Source organism: Bos taurus, chromosome 4 (genome assembly GCF_002263795.3).
Source record: "Bos taurus isolate L1 Dominette 01449 registration number 42190680 breed Hereford chromosome 4, ARS-UCD2.0, whole genome shotgun sequence".
In the NCBI taxonomy this organism is placed as follows: domain Eukaryota; kingdom Metazoa; phylum Chordata; class Mammalia; order Artiodactyla; family Bovidae; genus Bos; species Bos taurus.
Window position 1 is genome coordinate 94624704 of NC_037331.1, and position 9524 is coordinate 94634227.

At 41.8% G+C, this 9524-nt stretch overlaps 2 long non-coding RNA genes across 10 annotated transcripts in view; one reads left to right on the plus strand and one right to left on the minus strand.

Annotated features, from left to right (window-relative positions):
- The window catches only part of LOC112446482 (uncharacterized), a 43512-nt gene that overhangs the window by 31822 nt on the left and 2166 nt on the right, over positions 1-9524 (plus strand). The window contains exon 4 of the long non-coding RNA XR_003034497.2: positions 1965-2057. This is a non-coding gene — a long non-coding RNA (uncharacterized lncRNA). The remainder of the gene's footprint in view (positions 1-1964; positions 2058-9524) is intronic.
- LOC107131356 (uncharacterized) overlaps positions 1-9524 on the minus strand; it is a 248533-nt gene that overhangs the window by 23210 nt on the left and 215799 nt on the right. For 5 of the 9 annotated variants that reach the window (XR_009494364.1, XR_009494359.1, XR_009494361.1 and 2 more), the window contains one exon: positions 2051-9029. This is a non-coding gene — a long non-coding RNA (uncharacterized lncRNA). Of the gene's footprint in view, positions 1-2050; positions 9030-9524 lie in introns of those variants that run through there. The other 4 variants (XR_009494355.1, XR_009494353.1, XR_009494360.1 and 1 more) reach the window with 4 other exon arrangements.

Here is a 9524-nt window from a genome sequence, read left to right on the forward strand (position 1 = left end):
CTCTGTATAATAGGCTCCAGTTTCATCCACCTCATTAGAACTGATTCAAATGTATTCTTCTTTTTTAATTTTATTTTTAAACTTTACAATATTGTATTGGTTTTGCCAAATATTGAAATGAATCTGCCACAGGTATACATGTGTTCCCCATCCTGAACCCTCCTCCCTCCCCATATCATCCCTCTGGGTCGTCCCAGTGCACTAGCCCCAAGCATCCAGTATCGTGCATCGAACCTGGACTGGCATCTCGTTTCATACATGATATTTTACATGTTTCAATGCCATTCTCCCAAATCTTCCAACCCTCTCCCTCTCCCATAGAGTCCATAAGACTGTTCTATACATCAGTGTCTCTTTTGCTGTCTCGTACACAGGGTTATTGTTACCATCTTTCTAAATTCCATATATATGCGTTATTATACTGTATTGGTGTTTTTCCTTCTGGCTTACTTCACTCTGTATAATAGGCTCCAGTTTCATCCACCTCATTAGAACTGATTCAAATGTTTTCTTTTTAATGGCTGAAAAAGCTATATATGACAAACCCACAGCAAACATTATCCTCAATGGTGAAAAATTGAAAGCATTTCCTCCAAAGTCAGGAACAAGACAAGGGTGCCCACTTTCACCATTACTATTCAACATAGTTTTGGAAGTTTTGGCCACAGCAATCAGAGCAGAAAAAGAAATAAAAGGAATCCAAATTGGAAAAGAAGTAAAACTCTCACTATTTGCAGATGACATGATCCTCTACATAGAAAACCCTAAAGACTCCACTAGAAAATTACTAGAACTAATCAATGACTATAGTAAAGTTGCAGGATATAAAGTCAACACACAGAAATCCCTTGCATTCCTATACACTAATAATGAGAAAACAGAAATTAAGGAAATGTATTCTTTTTAATGGCTGAGTAATACCCCATTATGTATATGTACCATAGCTTTCTTGTTCATTCATCTGCTGATGGGCATCTAGGTTGCTTCCATGTCCTGGCTATTATAAACAGTGCTGCGATGAACATTGGGGTACACGTGTCTCTTTCAATTCTGGTTTCCTCAGTGTGTATGCCCAGCAGTGGGATTGCTGGATCATAAGGCAGTTCTATTTCCAGTTTTTTAAGGGATCTCCACACTGTTCTCCATAGTGGCTGTACTAGTTTGCATTCCCACCAACAGTTTAAGAGGGTTCCCTTTTCTCCACACCCTCTCCAGCATTTATTGCTTGTAGACTTTTGGATCACAGCCATTCTGACTGGCATGAAATGGTACCTCATAGTGGTTTTGATTTGCATTTCTCTGATAATGAGTGATGTTGAGCATCTTTTCATGTGTTTGTTAGCCATCTGTATGTCTTCTTTGGAGAAATGTCTATTTAGTTCTTTGGCCCATTTTTTGATTGGGTCATTTATTTTTCTGGAATTGAGCTGTAGGAGTTGCTTGTATATTTTTGAGATTAGTTGTTTGTCAGTTGCTTCATTTGCTATTATTTTCTCCCATTCTTAAGGCTGTCTTTTCACCTTGCTTATAGCTTCCTTTGTTGTGCAGAAGCTTTTAAGTTTAATTAGGTCTCATTTGTTTATTTTTGCTTTTATTTCCAGTATTCTGGGAGGTGGGTCATAGAGGATCCTGCTGTGATGTATGTCGGAGAGTGTTTTGCCTATGTTCTCCTCTAGGAGTTTTATAGTTTCTGGTCTTACGTTTAGATCTTTAATCCAGTTTGAGTTTATTTTTGTGTATGCCTTGAAATGTCACCTTTGAAATATACTGCATTTAAACCTTACAGCTTTGAAAAATCAGAATGTCCAATCTAAAAGTAGCCTCAGAGGCAATATAAGTCAGGGGTTCTGAACTTTGGGGTTAGTACCCTTGGAGGCTTCTTGGAAGGCCCTCAGGGACCTGTGAACCTTCTAAAATATACTCGTGCGTGTGTGTATACACATGTGTACTGTTTTTCTTTTAAGGGAGAAGGACCACAGCTTTCACTGGAGTCTTGAAAAAGGACCCCGATGGGACCACTTCGTTTCAGAGATGAGAAAATTTGGCTCTTTAAAATGGTAAGGTAGCTGGAACTAGACCCAAGCCACCTGGCTTTGAGCTCTTTATACAATATACAATTAACCTTAAAAACCTTACAGCTGTTCAGTGAAACAAAGTGAACTCATAGGCTTGTTGACTTGCTTCTGAAATCCCACTAACATGATAATAAAGGGTAAAATAAGTATAAGCCAATAAGGACAAAGAGAATGCCAGAGTAGACAGCAGCCCGTGAGGCTGTGGACAAAACCTTAAGAAAGGAGACAGATATGTGGTGAGGAAACAGGCCGAAACCTTAAGACCCCAGCAAACTGATAACTGTGCAGATTGGTGGAAAGTGGAAGGTGCAGTCGCCTCTGAAAATGGGGACCAAAAACAGGCCCCACTGGGAGCCTGGGTGAGGGCTCAGTTCAAACTCCAGTCTTCTCCCCTGTCCTCCCCAACACAAATGGCATTCTCTGGAGAAGCTCTGGACTCAGGGCATCTCAGGCACAGCCATGGGAAGACCAGGTGCCTTCCTGCGAAGAGGGTTAGATTTCAGTCCATGCTGTGAACAGTGAGCTTCCCTCATTGTTCAGCTTCTAGCTGCTTTCCTCAGTTCAGTTTCCAGAACCTGGCAGCCAAGCTTACAATATACCTCCCTGCTGGGTTGTCTACTCATGGTTGTCACCGTGCCTGTCTAAGGCTGGGATCCACCCTTCCCAGAACCCCTTTCCTGGCACGATTCCAGGCCTCGTCTGCCAGTGAGAGGAACGTGAATAAGATTCGGGTGCCAGAGTGGAGGGAACACCATCATTCCAACGGTCAGATGTGGTGGGTACACTGATCTCTCCCCACAAGCTCCCATTTCACGGCCCCTTTTTGCTGGTAGATGCTGTGGCTTCTTGGAATTTCCTGGTGCCTCCAGCTTCTGCTCGTGTTGCAGGCTCACGTCATCAGTGACAATCTCACTAATTCTCTAGCTGCAGCTTTCAAGCCCTCCCCTTTCCCAGCAAACCCCTCCCACGTTTGTGAACCCAGAAGCCTTTGTGGGCTTCCCAGGTGGCACCAGTGTAAAGAACCCACTGCCGATGCAGGAAACAAGAGACATGGGTTCGATCCCTGGGTTGGGAATATCCAACCAGCTGGAGGAAGAAATGGCAATCTACTCCAGTATTCTTGCCTGGAGAATCCATGGACAGAAGAGCCTGGCAGGCTACAGTCCATGGAGTTGCAGAGTTGGACATGACTTAGCGACTAAACATACACACATTAATGGCTATAATTAATTTATTCTAGTGAAACCTGTGGTGATTCTCTTTGAGCCTAACTGATAGACCCCCACCAGGAGAATGAAGGATTCTTCACTGAAGAAAGTGACCAGACCAAAAAGTGAAAAAAAAACCCCAAAGTTTATAGAGAATGAAATTGGGAATTCTCAGTGAGCAGCTGTCCTTCCAGTTACCCTGTAGTGAAAGGGTTAGTCACTCAGCCATGTCTGACTCTGCAACCCCACGTCCTGGGCCCGCCAGGCTCCTCTGTCCATGGGAGTCTCCAGGCAAGAGTACTGAAGTGGGTTGCCATTCCCTTCCCCAGGGGAATCTTCCTGACCCTGGGATTGAACTTGGATCTCCTGCATTGCAGGCAGATTCTTTTACCGTCTGAGCCACCAGGGAAGCCAATCACCCTGTATTAGTTTTCTATTGCTGCTGTTAGAAATTTTTATAAACTCGGTTGCTTAAAACAACATAAATTTATGACCTTACCATTCTAGAGGCCAGAAGTCTGAAGCAGGTCTCACTGGGGTAAAAGCAGTGTCCACAGGCTGCATTCCCTCCTGGAAGTTTTGGCAGAGATTCTGTTACCTGTTTTTTCCCAGCTTCTAAGAAGCCGACTGTATTCTCTGGCTTGTGACTCACATCCTCTATTTTCAACGCCAGCAATGTGGCAACTCTCTGACCTTTCTTAGGTAGTCAAGTCTCCCTCTGAAGACAGCTGGGAACCATTCTCTCTTTTAAGGGCTCGTGTGATTAGATTGATCCCACCTGGGTAATGAAGGCTGCTCTCTCCATCTCAAGGGTCTTAACCTGAAACTCATCTGCAAAGTCCTCTCTGCCACGTGATGTAACATTTCTGCGAGTTCTGGGGTTTAGGATGTGGACATTTTGTCATCATTCTGCCTCTCATGCATCCTAGGATGAGCCCAACAGTTGCTAAGTGAATGGATAGTCAAGGATCACAAGACATCCGAGAAAGCCTCTAACGTGAAAGACAAAACCAAAAATTAAAACACAAAGAAACTGGGATAAACAGGTTTATCAGCAACAGTGCAGGGAGCAGAAAACTTTAAAAGCTGGGGGAGGTGAATATCTATTTAACATCTTCAGAGACATTCATGAATCCTCAAAACAGGAACAAAAGGCTAAAAAAAAAAAAAGAAGACAAAAACTCTCAGATATTAAACACGTTAGCAAAAATAAGAATTTGATATTACATTTTGAAAATATAGGTGGGAATTGTCCCAGAAATGAAAATAAGATCAAGAAGATAGGAAACCAAAAGGGAAAAAAAAGGAAAAATAACAGAGATTGTCCAGGAGGGCCAATATAGGAAAATTAACATTTCAAGAAAGAATAGTGAGAATGAATACATGGAATTATCTAAGAAATAACAGAAATTATTTTTGAGAGTTGAAAAAAAATAAACCTCCAAGATGAAAAGGATATTAAATACCTGGTTGAATAAATCAACAAAACCTCAATCATACACATAATTATGAAATTTAAACAACATAAGGAAGAAACAGGATCTCCTAAAAACGTCCAGAGAAAACGAGCCAGAAATTAGCATTGTATCAGACTACTCAGCAACACAGGGAGCTAGAAAACAAATGTCTGTTTTCCAAGCAGGAATAAACATAAAAGTAAAGTGAAAAGCCTCAAAAAATTACCTCCTGGTTATTCTTTCTTGAGGGCTTCCCAGATGGCACTAGTGGTAAAAACCTGCCTGCCAAAGCAGGAGACAGAGACCAGGTTTGATCCCTGGTCAGGAAAATCCCCTGGAGGAGGGCATGGCAACCGACTCCAGTATTTTGCCTGGAGAATCTGATGGACAGAGGAATCTAGTGGGCTACAGTCCATAGGGTTGCAAAGAGCCAGACACGACTGAGGCAACTCAGCACGCACATCCCTTCTTAGGAAACTGCTGAAGGATGGGCACAAAGTTAAAAGTAAAGCAAACGACATTCCAGGATCTACAGTGGGGAATCCAACCCAGGAGAAGAGAAAAGGAATTTCTAGTATGATAATGAAATTAAGTCCTGGGATGATGGATGGGAACCATGCCCAGAAAACAGCCAGTCCAGATCACCACGGGAGGATACACAGCTCCAAGAAAAAAATGCTGAGATGGTCTTAGGGTTTCATAGTGAAGACTGGAAAATAATTAAGTACATAGAAAATTGAGCAAGTTAAAATTATGAAATTACTAATTTCAGTATTAAAAGTTTAAAAAGAAATGTAAAATTATGTAGACCCGGGTTCGATCCCAGGGTTGGGAAGATCCCCTGGAGCAGGAAATGACAACCCACTTCAGTACTCTTTCCTGGAAAATCCCATGGACGGAGGATCCTGGTAGGCTAAAATCCATGGGGTCTCAAACAGTCAGACACAACTGAGAGATTTCACTCACTCACTCATGCTGTCAACAGCGTTTATATGATTACTGACACTAATTCTTGGTTTAACCAAAAATTGTGCTGTAACTAAACTGTGATGGTAAATGGACTCCAGTGTTCTTGCCTGGAGAATCCCAGGGACGGGGAGCCTGGTGGGCTGCCGTCTATGGGGTTGCACAGAGTCGGACACGACTGAAGTGACTTAGCAGCAGCGGCAGCTAAGTACTTAAGGTGTGAGTTAGAACTAAATCCTCATTTCCCATAGTAGAAAAAGTAAAGTAAATATAGCAGAAATGAGGAAGTAGCAGTATGAGCATTTTAAATGGAAGAAAATAATCAGGAGAAACAACTGGGCTGGAGATGGCTGCTTGTGGAAGGCAGGGGATGGCCCTTTGTTATTGTGGGACCAGCAGCACCTGACTTGATAGTCTGTGGACATGTATTGCTAGAAATATAGAGAAAGACAAGCCAAACGCCCATCAGACTGATAGCAAATAAACAAAATGTGGTCTACCCATACAGTGGGCTATGGTTCACCCACAAAAGCAATGAAGTACAGACACTGCGACAACATGGGTGAGCCTTGAAAATGTTACGCCAAGTGAGTGGAGCCAGGCCCTCATACTGTGTGTATCCATCTGGCATGTTGTCCAGAACAGGTAGGGCTTCCCAGATGGCGCTAGTGGTAAAGAACCTGCCTGTCAATGCTGCAGATGTAAGAGACGTGGGTTTGATCCATGGATCGGGAAGATACACCGGAGGAGGACCTCCAGACCACTCCAGTATTCTTGCCTGGAGAATCCCACGGATAGAGGAGCCTGGTGGGCCATGGTCCATAGGCCACGTGTCACAAAGAGTCGGACACAACTGAAGCGACTTAGCACGCATATACGCCAGGACAGGCAAATCCATGGAAAGCGGATGGGTGGCAGAGGGGGCACTGAGGAGATCTTGCTTAATGGCTACAAAATTTCTTTCGGGAGTGATGAAAATGTGCTGGAACTAGGTAGTGGTGAAGTTTACACAACAATATGAATGTAGGAAAAGCCACTGTGCTGTACACTTTAAGTGGTTAAAATGGTGAACTTTATGTTAGGTAACCTGGATCTCAGTGATAACATTTAAAGAATACTGGGTTCTGTCTATAGAGTATACAGATTTGATTTTAATTTTTTGCTAAACGAGAGTTGTTTACAAAGTCTCGACAGCATATTTCTACAGTCTCTGGCTTTAGTAAGCATAGGGTGATGAATATGATTGAAGCTTTTGATGATTTACGGTTTCCACGGTTTCTGAGGATCAGTCATCATTCTGAATAGCCAAGATTATATTTTAGGCACATTAGACAGAAATGAATTATGTACTAACCTCCAAACATAATATTAGAAATATTTATGCATGCAGTTTTTCAGTAAACTTAACAGCTTGCTTTCTTGTCATCTGACACTTTCAAAGTAGAGAAGTGCGGAAAACTTAATGAATTCAGAGTTCTGGAAAGTGACGGCTTGTGAATGAGGTTACACTGTGTTCTGCTCCTTTTTCCCCCCAATCATATTTATTTCTCTTTTGTTGGCATCTCTTGCTTCTGCAACATCTTCTATTGTCTGTTTCATTCAGTAGTTAATTACTGAACATCAGGTATGTCATTCTGGCCACAAAGAAGGGCTTGATCCCTCAGAGACAAGCCAGGAAGTAAATCTTGGCCACTAAGACTTGGGGTCTCATGTGTACATTATTTTCAAAGTTCAAATGTGTTTCTGTTGTTATTTTCAGTGGTTTATTTGGGATTCTGGTAGGTCACCAAGAGGACTTGAAATATCCAACCTCACTCAATAGCCTTTCAGGATCTATCTGAAGTTTCGCCTTACATGTTATTTTCTGCTAAGTCACTTGACTTCCTCCTTTGTACACCCTACTTAAAAATTCAACCACAAGAGCGTGTGTAGAAATGGAATGTCTTTTCTCCTTTAAGCAACATCACTCATTCTTTCCTAGAAGTTTTACTTTTACATGGATCGCTTGGAACAATGCTGCCAAATAATGCAGCTAGACGTTTAATCAGACAGTAGTTTATGATTAAATGCTGTAGACAGAGTTTCGTTTGCAAAACGTTTACAACTGCTAAGTAGTTATAGTCCATGATTAATTTGTGGCAAAAATCTAGTAATATAAACTCATTCCAAGGAAAAACCCAGAAAGACCAAGTGACTTGCCAAGATCGCACTACATAGGAATTAAGTACTCTTAGTTGAACAGTCTCTATTTAAATAGTTATAAGCAAATTAAGTATTTGCATATTATATAAATAAAATTAATTTATGCCAACATCCTAATGCCAAAGAACCATTTGTGAATCTTGTAGCATTCAATATACTTATTAATAAGTGGAAACCTTTAAAGGTTTTTAGCAACATATATTTGACTTTTTAAAACTATGACTTGTTAGCGCCTTAACATTTAATACTTGGGAGCCACTCCCTCATCCCTCCTCAGTCACTTCACATAACAGTTTTCAGTTAATGTAATGATTATTTTTCTAAATAATTATAAACAATATCCCTAATTAAAGACTTTTCTAATATTCTTTTATTATTTAAGGAATAATAAATAATGTATCTTCCAGATTTTAGCAAACACATATATATTTCATCTTGTTCTACACACACACATATACACAAACACACACACACAGAGTTATGGGGCATGACATCTATTATGCTATTAAAAATGCAACCCCAGTGGTGGAATAGTAAAAGCACATTGGTGGGAAAACCAGTGAGCTGAGAGTCAGTTCTGAAACTTAATGAACAGTAAGGCACCAATGCTGGTTTGTTAGCGTTGACAGTGTACCATGGTTACACAACATAACAGACGGTGAGAGAGAAAACCGCTTTGTACTCTTTACCTTTTCTTTAATGCAAAGTTATTCCAACAAGAAGTTTATCTAAAAAATTAGGTACTGTAAGCAGAAAGTTTGAGTCTAGACGTGAGGACTATGAGCTGTACAGTCACCTACTGCAGTGTAACAAACAACCCCCAAACCTAGGGGCCTAAAACAACAAACCTGTATTTATTTTGTTGTTTTAATGTCCCAATTTCTGTGGGTCAGGAATCTGGGCACATTTAACTGGGTTCTGTGACACAGGGTCTCTCACAGGCCACAGTCAAGGGTTTAGCCGCAGCTGCAGTCACCCCCAGGCTGTTTGCAGGAGGTCTCATTTCCAAGTTCACTCACGTGACTCTTGGCAGGCCTTGGGTCCTCAGGAGCTACTGTCTGAAGGCGTCAGTTCCTTGCCAGATGTGCCTCTCCACTGAGCAGATCCCAACGTGGCCTTTGCTTAGAGAGAGAGAGAGAGACAGCATATACGAGAGCATGACAGAATCACAGCTATTTGTGACTTAATTTCAAAAGTCACATCCTATCACTTTTTGCTGTTGTTTTATTTGGGAGAAGCAAGTCACTAGGTCCAGCCCACACTTCAAGGGAGAGGGTTACACTGGGCATGAAGACCCGTAGGTGGGAAGCAGAGGGGGCCATCTGAGAGCCCGCCTACCAAACGAACAGGCCTGGCATGCTGCAGTCCATGGGGTCCCAAAGAGTCGAGCACGACTGAGCGACTGAACTGAGCTGATGGTGATACCCACAGTGGAGACAGCAGGACTAATGAAGAGAAGAGCCCTGGAATCAGGGACTTGGGTTTGTACTCCTGCACAAAAATCTTAAGGTTATACCATCACTGACAAATCATTTCTTTTTGCTTGTTCTCTCGTGCAAAATAGGAATAACAGTAGTAATAGCGACTTCACAGGATGATTTTGAAAGTTCAGTTAA